The 14,977-nt window shown below is 39.8% G+C and overlaps 1 protein-coding gene across 1 annotated transcript in view; it reads right to left on the minus strand.

The window, feature by feature from the left end:
• Positions 1-14,977, minus strand: part of LOC105221472 (uncharacterized) — a 66,098-nt gene that overhangs the window by 37,320 nt on the left and 13,801 nt on the right. Inside the window, exon 2 of the mRNA XM_054234392.1 lies at positions 898-1,953. The gene's annotated coding sequence lies outside the window, so the exon portion shown is untranslated. The remainder of the gene's footprint in view (positions 1-897; positions 1,954-14,977) is intronic.

Genomic DNA, 14,977 nt, shown 5'->3' on the forward strand with positions numbered 1-14,977 from the left:
GCAACAAAGTAATATAAGCTATAAGCACTTAAAATTAAATTACTTTTTATTTGGACCTGGAATATTAGGAACAATATTTTGTTGAAATCGCTTATGAAGGTTTTGAGATGTAAGATTTCACAGACAACTTGGTGCCACGCCTTTTGTTAAATGTTTCTATCTAGTTTGATAAAAATAACTCTTAAACTTTATAAGTTACGTATTTACAACAAACCTACTTAAGGTAGAGACACGCCTGCCTTTGAAAAAAGATTTAAAACAGTTTTCTCAAACCCCACTGGTGAATTTACATCATTTAGATTCTAACAAAGTGAAAACGAGCTCATAAAATACATGTCCATAGATCCATAGATATAATGACATCTAAACTCATATGAAATTCACAATATTTAAAAATGCGATGCTTTTCTGTATTAGTCATAATAAGATTATTGCGAAAATGCATTGGTGCGGCAGGGAATTTTAAATAAAAAATGTTACGTATACGCAGTGGTGCTTTGTCACCGCGGAAAATGCAAATTTTTTGCAGATGCATTAAATGTATAACGGAATATTTGTTGTCATCAAAATTTTTAAATAACAAATATTGAGATATATTTGCAAAATTGATGTATTTGCATATACCTACACACGTGGAAGATCCAGGGCGTATGAGTAACAAATAAAAGCAGACTAAATCTAAAGCTTATTTCGACCATAAATATGTGTTTGTGTTTAGATTTCGAATTTTCAAAACAGACAAATTTTGTATATACCTAACTAAATTTTATGAAATTTTTCTGCTTTAATATCTCTCATACATATAATACTTTCCCCATACAATTTCAACTTCAGACTTTAGACTTTAAAATAGCTGTTTGTATTTGCTCTCTATTTGTTCATTCTGCTTCTACTCACCCATCAATTTGATGACTTCGCGATGGCTAATGAAGACATTCAGGTAACCGTTCGCAAGCAGCGGAAACCAGCCGACCAGCGCGCACCAAACATTCAACCAAAACTTTGACGCCATCTCTATGATACTCCGACTGGCTGCTGATTGTTGGCGTAGGAGGGTGCTGCTGTGCTTTGCGCTTCGTACGAGTAGTCAACTCAATTAAAGCAGACAACGGCTGGAGGAGGTTGACTGATGGGGATGTATAGGAGATTCCGTGAACGTATGCTCTGGGTGTGTGCGAATGCTGTGCCAAAGTCAATTTAAAAGCGTTGAAAGAGAGTGAGCCAATAAAAATTGAAGAGAATTGCGAAAAAGTAGAAAACACCAACGGATGGTTATTTGAGCTGTTTTGTTTGATTTTCGTTTTTCTTTAATGTTTTTTTGCCGACTCGTTTTGCTGGCTATTATCCAGTGGTGCGCTGCCAGTTGCCGTCGTCGTTGTAGGCGTTGGAGTACGCGTTGCTTGTTGACACACTGGCTGTCGCAGTGTCTGTGGTGTGGACGGCGTCGGTCGTTGTGCGTCGTTTTGTTTGCTAGTATTTTTGTGGTTGTTGCACTTATTTGGTTGCCAGTCGTTGCATCGGCCAAGCAACAGTCGTCAGCTGCCATTTCTGTGTCGTCAGATAAGCATGCGGAAGCATACAGCTCGTATTTGTTGTTGTTGTTGCTGTTGCGACGTGTCTTTCAAAGTTGAACGTTTTCAATTTTTTATAACGCCTTTTTCGGTTTTCGGTCTTCTTATTTTATTTTTTTATTTTTTAATATGTGTCCATAGTGTTTTAGCTGTGATTTTCCTACACTTTTCTTAGCGACTTTAATTTTCGACAGTTTTTTCGTTATTATTTTTATGTCTTTTATGGGCGGCGCGTGTATAGCATTTACATACCGACAAAACCCGTTATATTTTGTGTTGTCACATATGTACTTGACATGCCCTTCGTTTGTTAGGTTTCTTGAATTTGGCCCGTTTTCCGCTGTCACTCTCTACCCTTTCACCTTTATTTGTGCAACAACTTCTGCAATGAGAAGAATAAATGAAAAATTACATTAGAAGACTGCGTTACAAAAGTGCGAAAAATACCAAATAGAAATCGGATCACATATGGTTAAGGAAATGAGAAAATAGGCGAACAAGATTGGTTTTCGCCGCAAGCGATGTAGCCTAAAGCTAACGACGTTAAATAATACAGTTTAAATTTGGAAAGCATAGAAAATCTCGCCTTTTTTCATACAAACAAATATGTATAGATGTGTATTGACTTTTAGAGGTCACCTAAATATTTTACCAAGTTTAGCACGTGGAATATTTCCAATAACCTTTAATGGATATACAATATTCTGATTTAAATTGTTGTGTAAATGAATAATTTGATAACTTTTATATTTTTTGCTATCAATAATGGAACGTGATACAAATTATTTCGAAAAATTTGGAGGATATATTAATAAAATTCTCCTTTCTCACTGAAAATGTATTTTAGCGATGTTTGACCTAGTTTTATTTTAATAGTTTATAAATACTGCGCGGATCCATTAGAAAACTCTGCGGCATGTTCGGACTAGATAGTACGGGGAAAGAGTAAATAGAAATACGATGAAAAAATACAATTCGAAAATATTTTCTTTGCACGAGATCTCTTTTTTTGCTACTTGCATCTCTCCTTTTAAATTCCTTTTAATATCATAAATCACTGCTGAAACATCGAGAGACACTTGCAGATTGGGTAAAAAACAGCCAAAGATACCAAAAACACGTGAGACCTAAAAAGCGCAAGAGATACTTTAGAAATAGAACTACTGCGAAGTAGCACCGTTGAAGGGAACATAAATCCTCTTGCAACCAAAACAACAAATAGCGAAGGCTGCCTAGGCATGAACCGAAGCTGTATTATCAGGTTGCTTCACAGCTGTCATGCTGGTTGCTTAGGCGGTCGAGTCAAGCGGATTAAACCGAGCCCCAAAATACCAGACATACCAGCATGGCAACACTGGAACGGGCTGATGTGTGGCATGTGTCTTGTTTTCAGCTCGAAAAACACCAAACACACACACACAAACATTTGGAGTGCCGCTGGTTTGTTTGCCTGTCTGCATGCGCGTCCTTTTGGGGTTTTCGTTGTTTGCGCAATTTTTGTATTGCTTTGATTTTTAGCTATTTGCCTTTGATTGTGTTGCTTTTTGCTTGCTTAACTGTATGTTAGTTTTTTATTTTTGTGTGTGTTTGCTCTGTTTTTGACTGCCACACCAAGTTTTCTAAACAATTTTAAATGTTACAAACTTCTTGAAAATGTAATTAAAAAGTTGCAAAGAATAAGAGTCGTCGTGTGCCATATGCTTACATGGAACATGCAACAAAATTGTGGGGATACTCGTACAATGTATATCATAAACTCGTGTCAATCCGCAACCACAACCATATGTATATGTGTTGCTTAGCAGCTGATTCACACATTTGCTGTCAGAGTGTATGGCTGTGTGTGTGTGTTGGCCTTTGTCGTGTTTAATGCCTCACCTTTGCTGTTGACTTTGATTGCTGTTTTATTTAACCTTTCATGGCGAACTGTAAAGTGGCGCATATTTTTGCTGGCCAAATTATAAAGGAAGCAAGCAGGAGAAGAAGCAGCAGTGTAGTCGCCAAATAAAGTAAATAAATCTGTGGAATTATTTAATTAAGTTCTTTTCGAACAAAGTCTATTCCTCAGGGTGGTGTTGAAAATGCAGCAAACAGTATCTGAAAGTAAATCTTCTACTGAAATACATAAGTATGGCGAGGGTGAGAGGATTGGCATGTGTTCTTTAAAATTAACTTAAGGCATTTGGGAAATTTCTAACATAACACAGACATTTTTGCAATTTTGGTTGGACCACCAGGTAGGATTTGAACATTTTGCATTTATTTAATATGAAATTTGGAAAAGATCCTTCAATTTTATGTTTAAATAATATTTTTTAATATTTTGGCTGTTAATTTAATTATAATAGCCTTTTAATTTTTGTAAGAAATAACTAATAATTTGACTTTAGTAATTCGCTTTAGCTTTTACAGGGTTTCCATTTATTCTGTAATTGAAAATCGCTACCGAATGTAACCTTTCCTGGACAGAAGAGCACTTGAAGAGTATGTTCAAACAAAAATGAAAATTTCCCGCTACCTGAAAAATAAAAAGCCGCCCAGGGTTGCCAACTATGTCGAAACGACTTAAATTGAGTGTTTGTAGACAAAATTAAAGTATATATTATTTAAACTGTTAATAATGATGAGTTGAGACAAAAATTTCTTGTTAAACTTTTTATAAAATGAAATAATATATACTCTTTAATAAGAAAACAAAAAGGAGACATATTTTTGAATAAATATAGGGTTGCCACTTATTTTGAAAATTATGACAAAATTTTTAATTTCACCGCACTGCAGTTTTGAACAGAAATATTCGCTGAATTTAGTATTTTAAAAAGTTTAACCTATCTTATTTTTATTATTTATTTTAAACGTATATAAAAGTATATATACCGCCATTTTGTTGCTAGTATGTCTTATTTGAAAAATATCAACATATTTGAGATATAAATACATATGAACGAGTTATTTTGAACAACCCTATGCGCAACTTAGATTTGTACCTATCTTTTTATAAGCATATTCAACCAAAGACCCATATTCCTTTTAAAGCAAAAGTTTTCTTACGTAACTTGTGAAGAAGTAGCTAAGGAATTTTTTCTACCACTTATCAACGGAAATATGAGCAAAACTTGAGCGAAAGAAATTCCTAAGTCTGAGAAAATTCAAGCCAATCAGCCTCTGCTGCCGTTTGGCATAGCAAAGCACAGTTATTCTGCTGCGAGGCCAAGCAATTGGTGTTAAGTGGTGCTTTGCTAGTTTTGATTTTCTAAAATTTACTATTATTAATATGTGTGTTTTTTGTTGCTAACTAACGGTAGATTCTTTTTTATGGCAGTTGATGCTCTGTTGTTGATGTTGGTGTTGCCTTGACGCCCCTGGTTGCCATTTTGTGCTGGTTGAGTGCACCGGAGAGGCATATAAAAATAGTTTTAGATATGTGCGTTGATATTACTTGTATGTTTTTTTGTTTGTATGTATGCACGTTGCTTAGTTTTGAATAAAAAAATTCTCCATGATTAAAATGTGCGAATATTGCATGAGTTCCCAACAGCTTTTTATCTTCAAAACATGCCAATACCTATGTCAGCATGTGTTTACGAACTGCAAGCAGCTTACCTAAATTTTATTACACCAACACATACATACATTGTTATTTACGTGCGTGATAGTTTAACTACCGATTTGTTGTTTAAGCATATGAAAACTTTCACCAAAGTTTAAAAATTCAAAAAATTCCACTTTTTTCTAAACTTTTGTTGCTCCTATTTTCATTTTTGCAGCGATCACTGTTGCTGTTGCCGGTTCTGCTGCTGCTGTTGAATTGTGGCAGTTGCAAGAAAATGAAATTTTTGCCAGCAACAGCTTGGTGGCTCTTGTTGTTATCGAAAAGCGTTCTATATATTTACGCACACATATTTCACATTCATATAGTATGTGAGCTAACCGCTCAATTTCAAGTGTTGCCACGCATTCCTTATTTAATATTTTAGTGCAAGTACGCGTACCTTCAGTGAAATTTCCCGAAAACTTCTACCCACGACTGCGGAGTGTCGAAGCGCTGCCATTGAGCAGCTTTTGCAAGGACGACGGCGATGACGACAAGTGCGGAAGCGCCACGGCGGGTGGCAACAGTAGCGCACTTCCGCCTGAGTGGCGTCGCATTTGTGTGTGTCTGCCATGGCAGTGGGCGCGGGTGAAGAAACCGTCGTTGCGCTGACTGTGCAACAAACTTTTCATTTTCAAATGTTTGCTAGTCGAGTTGAGTTGCAGCCAGCGTCAGCAGGATTTGTGTGTGTGTGCTCTCGTGGAAGTCTGCTGCCTGCCGCCTGCCAGTCAGCAATCAAGCACCAACAGCAGGCGGTGGGTGGAATGCTGGCGACCGGCAATTGGCAACCGCCAACCACCAGCCGCCAAGGCGCAATTTCGTAACACTCTCAAGCAGGCTAGCAGAAAGAATGGAAAACGGATTTTTTTCGCATTTTGCAAAAACCAAAAAAAAAAATGAAAAAATAATAGAAAAAACACCAAGAATATCATGAAATAAATTTCAATAAAAGCTTCAACCAGTGACGCGATTAAGCGTCGTTGGCATACATGCATGCGAACGCAAACGCAAACTCATTGCAACGCACACAAACCCAAACCCATTCGAGTGTGTTCATAAAATACCTAAGAAGCCCTTACGTAAATATATGTGAATGCGTGAGCATTTCTTTACTTGTATGCAGCGCATGTTCGTGATCCAGCAAATTTCGCTGGTGATGGAAACAATAATGCCAAGCTTCCTTCAAATCTTCCATGCCGCGTCGCCAGCCCGCTTCATCATCGCCCGTCCCTCCGTCTAGCATCGGCTCATGCATGTGTAACTAACGAATATTCTGCACATTTCTAATGGATGCCTGGATGCCCCTGCTTCAGAGTTGTAACAAGCTACATATGCTCCCATCCATGGTGGTACCGTTATCACTGTTAAGTGTTAGGCACGTTTATTTATTGTATACTCGAATGCATGCAGTTGTCTCTGATTGACAGCTTGTCGCAAGCACCCTACTGGAATTTAACTAAATATACTTCTATTTGGGGAAATAGTTATTTACAGATATGGAGTGGGTGTTTGAAGTTTTGTATTGTTGGGGCTTGCAAAACGATTGCAATTATTTTTATTACACAATTTGATAGCTTTTGAATTCAAGGCTTCATTAAGGCATTCAAAATTGCTTTTAATATTATTTTTCAATAATTTAGTTTAAAATTTGCATTTTTCTCAACAAAATTCAGTAGCTCTTTATATCTGCTGGCACAGACTGCAATCGTATGTAAATGCTTATGGATCATCCTTTGGTATACTATTTAAATAACACAGTTTACTATTTTTTTTTATATCGAGACGGCTCTTTTGTAATGCAATATACAAGTAAATATACGTATATATATATATACCGTTATGTTTGGATGTAAAAGCAGCAATATATATATATATATGTATATATATATATATACATGTATGTATATGTAAATGTAACATCACTTAAACACAGATTTCAAGCGTGCTCTAACTATAAATAGCGCAGCTTTTACATCCAAACATAACGGTATAACTGTGCATATTTTCACACATGCCAAGCGAATTGCAGGCATAGACGCTTCTAATCATTTACATAGCCATAAACATGTGCATGTGCGCGTGTTTGTATGTATGTAAGTCAGTATTTAGCACCCGAAGTGTGCAATCAATGCGCGTTCAACAAAAAAATCTGCCGTTGTCAATGCAGCGATTACTATTTCGAATATCTACAACAACAATTAATAGCTTTTTATCTCATACAACAACAAAGCAGCGATGTGTGTGTATGCGTGAGTAAGTGTGTTGGCATGCATGAGCAGCAGCTGCAATTGATATTTAAACCGACAACCGAGTTGTGAAACATTGTGGCCAATTGCGTTTCCATTTTCAATGCTGAGTCTTCACTGTACAAGAGCAACAACACAAACACTCATTCGCAATTCCATTCAAAATTTACCTGCGTGTGGCATGACGCTTACATTTGCGCTCATTAATACTCGGCAATTGGATAGCTGTATACTTCAATGACCAATTACTGCTTTCATTATATTCAAGTACAATACTGTTTGTCTGTCTGTCTGTCGGTTGACTGCTACCAATTTGTGCAATTTGCTCGTACACATCACTGTGTGCTGACATTCATTAATTTTTGGTCTTAATTTTTGAAAATCCGAATTCGAATCAGAATCAGAATTTCACCAAATGCTTGGCTTTCATGCGATTTGACTGATATTTTTGTTATAATTTGAAAATGGCATGGATAATGCATTTATTTTTTAGTTCGACATCGTATTTGTTGTGCTTTAGAGTAGACTCAACAGTCCGATATTGGCCTCCTTTAGAGTTGATGGTGATAGACGCCTTTCCAATATCCCTGACTTACCATAACCTGCGTAATTGGTCTTTAATGATTAATGGGTGGTTCTGCAGATAGCTTTCAAGAACCTACCCTATTGCGTATAGCCTCGTCTCAACAACAATTTCGTCTATTTCAACAATGTGCCTCTTCGATCTAGACTCTTCATGGGAGAGGATAGCATGGGATAAGAAAATCATGTTCCGGCCCTTGATATATTGCATATAAAGAAAGATATTATATTTTTTAGATACCGATTACCGAATTAAAGCCCTGCAAAATAGAGCTTATTAATCTAAAAAATAATTAATAATAATAAGTAAATTTGCTCTTAAAACCTCCCTCATTCGTAAAGTATAGAATTTAGCAAAGTATGATCTCATAAGGACGAATAAAGCCAGCAGCAGTGTGGTGAAAGCAAAAGGCAATGAGAAATTCTGATTCAAAGCAAATACACTTTAGGAAACAAAAGTGAATTACAGGGCGAATAAGCAACTGACAACAGAAAGTCAACGGAGCGTGAGACACATTCATATGTCTGTACGTTTGTAATTATATTCAGATGTACGCAGCCTTGAAGTATGCAATAGCTCATGCATAGCAAGTTCAGTACATCTAATATGCAATATGCGAGTACTTAACATATGAAACGCATAACTTTCTAAGGGAGCACAGACCCCCACACATACACTTACGAACGAATATTTGCACAAAAATAGCTAAAAGCAAAAAATAGCAGAAAAAGAATAAATATGAATTAAAAAGCAAACATTAAGTAACTGACAGCCTTGAAATATACACAAGCAAACATTTATGTGTGTGTATGTGTGTCACAGCAGAGCAAAGTTAAATACCCCAGCGATCGCAGGAACATCCGTTGGATGTCAGCAATGCGACGGAAACTGCAAAAGCGTATAATTATGCTGATGGTATGAGTGCCTGTGTGTGTGTGTTTGCTAGGCATTAACATCACAAACGCCATGGAAGTCAGCCACAAACACACATCTCTCAATAAATATTGGATATTCTTTTAAGAAACACAAGAATAAGAAACACAGGCCTCGGATGAGAAACCCCCCTTTTGATGACGACCACGGCAAACGTATAAAGGACTATGATTTAAGGGCATGCACCTGGAATGTCCGGACCCTTAATTGGGAAGGTGCCTCTGCCCAGCTGGTTGATGTCCTCGTAAGAGTAAAGGCTGACATCACCGCAATCCAAGAAATGCGATGGACGGGACAAGGACGGAAGAAGGTGGGTCCTTGTGACATCTACTACAGCGGCCATATAAAGGAGCGCAAATTCGGTGTGGGATTCGTGGTGGGAGAGAGACTCCGTCGTCGAGTCCTGGCATTCACTCCGGTGGATGAACGTCTAGCCACAATCCGCATCAAAGCGAGGTTCTTCAACATATCGCTGATTTGCGCCCACGCCCCGACGGAAGAGAAGGACGATGTGACCAAAGATACCTTCTATGAGCGCCTAGAACGTACCTATGAGCGCTGCCCCCGCCACGATGTCAAAATCGTGCTTGGCGATTTCAACGCTAGGGTGGGTAAAGAAGGTGTCTTTGGCACAACAGTCGGAAAATTCAGCCTCCATGACGAAACATCACCAAACGGTCTGAGGCTGATCGACTTCGCCGGGGCCCGAAATATGGTCATCTGTAGCACTAGATTCCAGCATAAGAAAATCCATCAAGCTACTTGGCTGTCCCCGGATCGAATCACTCGCAACCAGATCGATCATGTTGTGATAGATGGACGACATGTCTCCAGTGTTTTTGATGTGCGTACGCTTCGTGGTCCCAACATCGACTCGGACCACTATCTTGTAGCAGCTAAGATACGCACCCGCCTCTGTGTAGAAAAGCGCACACGTCAACAAACACAAGGAAGGTTCGACATCGAGAAGCTGCAATCACAACCGACAGCCGAACGATTTTCTACTCGACTTGCACTCCTGCTCTCTGAGAGCACTCATCAGCATCTCGGTATAAGGGAGCTGTGGGACGGCATATCAAACTCCTTACGTACAGCTGCAACCGAAACCATTGGCTTTCGGAAAAGCCAAAAAAACAGCTGGTATGATGAGGATTGTCGTCTCGCAGTGGAGAGAAAACAGACTGCCTACCTCGCAATGTTGCGATCGACCGCAACACGAGCGGGATGGGAAAGATACCGAGAGCTGAAGAGGGAAGCGAGACGCATTTGCAGAAAAAGAAAGAAAGAGGCAGAAATGCGTGAGTATGAAGAGCTTGACAAGCTGGCCGACAGGGGTAATGCTCGAAAATTTTACGAAAAGATCCGGCGACTAACTGAAGGTTTCAAGACCGGAGCACACTCCTGTAGGACCCCCAGCGGTGATCTAGTGGTTGATGACCAGAGTATACTGTGTTTGTGGAGGGAACACTTCTCCAGCCTGCTGAATGGCAGTGAAAGTACAACACCAGGAGATGGCGAACCCGATTCCCCAATCGACGACGATGGAACAGATGTTCCATTGCCCGACCGTGAAGAAATTAGAATAGCAATTACCCGCTTGAAGAACAACAAGGCGGCGGGGGCCGATGGATTGCCGGCCGAGCTATTCAAATACGGCGGCGAAGAGCTGATAAGGTGCATGCATCAGCTTCTTTGCGAAATATGGTCGGAAGAAAGCATGCCCGACGATTGGAATCTCAGTGTACTCTGCCCAATCCACAAAAAGGGAGACCCCACAATCTGCGCCAACTATCGTGGGATAAGCCTCCTTAACATCGCTTATAAGGTTCTATCGAGCGTACTGTGTGAAAGACTAAAGCCCACCGTCAACAAACTGATTGGACCTTATCAGTGTGGCTTTAGACCTGGAAAATCAACAACTGACCAGATATTCACCATGCGCCAAATCTTGGAGAAGACCCGTGAAAAAAGGATCGACACACACCATCTATTTGTCGACTTTAAAGCTGCTTTCGACAGCACGAAAAGGAGCTGCCTTTATGCCGCGATGTCTGAATTTGGTATCCCCGCAAAACTAATACGGCTGTGTAAGTTGACGTTGAGCAACACCAAAAGCTCCGTCAGGATCGGGAAGGACCTCTCCGAGCCGTTCGATACCAAACGAGGTTTCAGACAAGGTGACTCGCTATCGTGCGACTTCTTTAACTTGATGCTGGAGAAAATTATAAGAGCTGCAGAGCTAAATAGAGAAGGTACAATCTTCTACAAGAGTGTACAGCTCCTGGCGTACGCCGATGATATTGATATCATCGGAAACAACACCCGCGCCGTTAGTTCTGCTTTTTCCCGCCTGGATAAGGAAGCGAAGCGAATGGGTCTGGTGGTGAACGAGGACAAGACGAAATATCTCCTGTCATCAAACAAACAGTCAGCGCATTCGCGTCTTGGCTCCCACGTCACTGTTGACAGTCATAACTTTGAAGTTGTAGATAATTTCGTATACCTAGGAACCAACATTAACACCGATAATAATGTCAGCCTTGAAATCCAACGCAGAATCACTCTTGCCAACAGGTGCTACTATGGACTGAGTAGGCAATTGAAAAGTAAAGTCCTCTCTCGACGAACAAAAACTAAACTCTACAAGTCCCTCATCATTCCCGTCCTACTTTATGGTGCAGAAGCGTGGACGGTGTCAACATCCGATGAGACGGCACTAGGAGTTTTCGAGAGAAAGGTTTTGCGGAAGATTTACGGTCCCTTAAACATTGGCAACGGCGAATACTGCAGAAGATGGAATGATGAGCTGTATGTGTTGTTCGACGACATAGACATAGTCCAGCGAATAAAAAGACAGCGGCTACGCTGGCTGGGTCATGTTGTTCGAATGGATGAAAGTGCCCCAGCTCTGAAAGTTTTCGATGCAGTACCCGCTGGTGGAAGCCGAGGAAGAGGGAGACCTCCACTCCGATGGAAGGACCAGGTGGAGAAGGACCTGTCTTCACTTGGTATTACCAATTGGCGCCAAACCGCCAAAAGGAGAGATGCGTGGCGCACTGTTGTGGACTCGGCTATAACCGCGTAAGCGGTTTCTACGCCAGTTAAGAAGAAGATTCTTTTATGTTTACATACATACACACGCTCCCATAAGTGCATGCACTGCGTGTGTGTGTGCGGGCATCCATTCGGATACAAATAATACTTAGTGTAAATGCTTTTGTCGCATGGGCAGGGGGTACGCATCACAGTAACCAACATTCATCATTCATCAATAATTCAAAAGACATATTTCACATGAATTCAATGGGTAGTTGGCGCTTGCTGGGCGGCAGCAGCTGGGGCAGCGAGCGGGCGACAGTTGACTCATAAATACACATGTCTGAGCGCAAATATGAAAGCTTTCACACGCACAAAGAGGATGAGTATGTGATCACTAGAGCAATTGAGATAGTAATTTCTACGTATACGGAGAAGACTAGTTTTGTGCTGGGAGGAAGAAGGTGCATTAAGCTTAGGTTAGACATGATATTCACCATTCAAAATAGTCCTAATAATTTCGATATGGACTCTGCAGCATAATGCAGCAGATTGGGATCATCTTTATAGCATAGAAGTCCCAAAGAATGTTCTCCCCACGAGTCTCAGAGGTCTTTTCCTGTCTATTCAGGTTTCATACTGGGTCATAGAAATGTCATATTTAGTTATAAAATCACGAAACTTTTACTCGTAACACAAATGAAACCAACACTATATCACAATGAACTAGTTAAGGATTAGTCCTACAATACTTCCGTTTACAACACATGGTTGCTTTGGGTGCTCAGTTATTTTCTCACAATGTCTGCTTTAACGTTGAACAGACGTCTTTCGCTGTGCCATTTGGTAAACGAGCAGCATTTGCTCTACGTATTCACTGAATGCATACCAACATACATACATAAGTACAAATTAACACAAAGATAACAACAAATAAGAAGTATCCCCCCGTCGGAGTGAAATCTGTATGTGTATGTACATATGTATTAGCAGAAAGATAATGTCATCGTCATCATCAGCTGTGTTCATTAACTATGTGATGAAAAGACCTGCCGCATGCACGCACTTACATATATACTTATAAAAGGAGCAGCGAATAGTCGTATGTCTATATGGAAATGTGTTAAGAGAATTCGCGCATGAGAGATTACTGGTCCACAAAGGGAATGACGCATCGGTATTTTGTGTTTTGAATAAATTTAACATCTTGTTAGGGATATGTGTTGAAGTTGGAAATCAAATTTGTTTATTAATTAATGTTTGTTAACTTGTATACATTTACATTAATTGTTTAAGAGCAATAATAATTAAAAATAATACAAATCTTTCAGAAATTGTTGAAGATTTTTTATACCATATCAATTCTACTATTATCCCAGTTTAGCAATTGTTATGACTGCGGAAACTTAATAGTAAGGTTTGAGGCCCGTTTTCAAATCCATGGATGCAAATTCATTTTATGATACATTTTAAATTAAGTTATTTTTGAGGATTCTAGCGATAGTAATATACGCTGTCCTCTAGTGGTCTAGCACTAATCCTGAATCCCACAAAGTTTTCACTGTCTAAGGATGATCCGATAATCTTCGTGCTGTAATCATCCAAGCCCTAACCTAAGCCTTACTTCTTAATATGTTTTTTTATTTCATCATGTATCCTAACCCGTTCTAAAGATATGATCGTAGAAATTAAATTTTTATTCAGGGGGAATTCTATTGTAAGAAGTTTTATGAGCAACCAAGCAATGCTAATTGTTTCATAATCTGAAATTAATTCACTCTACAAATACAAAGTACCAGCATGCGGCACCCCAATGCATTTATACATGTGATAATACGAGTATAACCTAAATCTAATTTGTATGTATGAGTATGTATGTGGCAATAGCGAACGAATTTTTGAACGATTATTGGAAAGCCTTTTAATTTCAAACATTTTACAAATAATTGTGGTTTCCCCACACTTGCATGCCTCCATTCCAAGCAAACACTCGCACACACAAACGGAGGAAGCGGCATTTGTTTCAATTTGCTGGCGTGTGTATGCGTGCCTCTGTGCGCAGCATAATCAAAGCGATTGTCAATCTCAATGGAAAACTGTAACCAATATTGGCAGACTCAACTATTCGGCTAATGAAAGTACGACGACTACGAATTGCTCAATGTGGCAGTTAAAAATTTTTATTAGTCATCAGCAGAAAAAATCATCAAAGAGCATCATTTTCGAAGGCATTGAAGGTGGCAGCGCGCCATTCCACGCTCCACACAGCCGCCGCTCACCCTGCATTTCCTGCTGCTGCTGATGTATTCAAAGTAAACGAAGACTTTTCAATTACAACGCCGACGGCGCGTCCACCAAAGGGTACGGATGAGGGAGAAAAGCCAGTTAAGAAAGTCGCGGAAAGTTGCGAGCGTAAAGGCAGGAGGCGTGGCTGATGAATAATAATTTCGCAGCGAACGATTGACGATGATTTGGCGACCAGCGTAACGCAGCACCCGCTCATCATAATCTACGAGAAGGACGACAACAACAATCATCAAGCAATCCAGCTAATTTCAACTGATGCCAAAAGGCGCTACAACAACAACTACTGTTTATGCTTTATCCCACCCGCACCAATATTGATTTGTGCCTAGAACTTTTTCGATGAACCCAAAATTCGAAACCAATAAAAATGAGCAAAACATTTAATGCTGTTGGGTAAGAGCTGGTAGAGCAAAGGGCATGCCGGAAGCAGAACGGAAGTGAGTTTGAGACAACAAAAAAACTCAAAAAATTTCGAGTGAGAGTGAGGTTTTGTGAAATATGTGTGTGTCGGCTTGTTTGTGTGTGACTCGTATTGGATTGCCGAGAATGACGATTACGATTTAACGATGGGGCAGCAGACATGTCGATGACTTTGACGCTGGCACTGGCTGCTGTTGCTGACGACATGCTGTGCTCAATTGGCGCGCCGGCAAGCTGACAGGCCGACAGGCTTTGCTGTGGTACGAAGTGTTTGGGTGCGAGCGCCACA

This window comes from Zeugodacus cucurbitae, chromosome 6 (genome assembly GCF_028554725.1).
Source record: "Zeugodacus cucurbitae isolate PBARC_wt_2022May chromosome 6, idZeuCucr1.2, whole genome shotgun sequence".
Classification (NCBI taxonomy): domain Eukaryota; kingdom Metazoa; phylum Arthropoda; class Insecta; order Diptera; family Tephritidae; genus Zeugodacus; species Zeugodacus cucurbitae.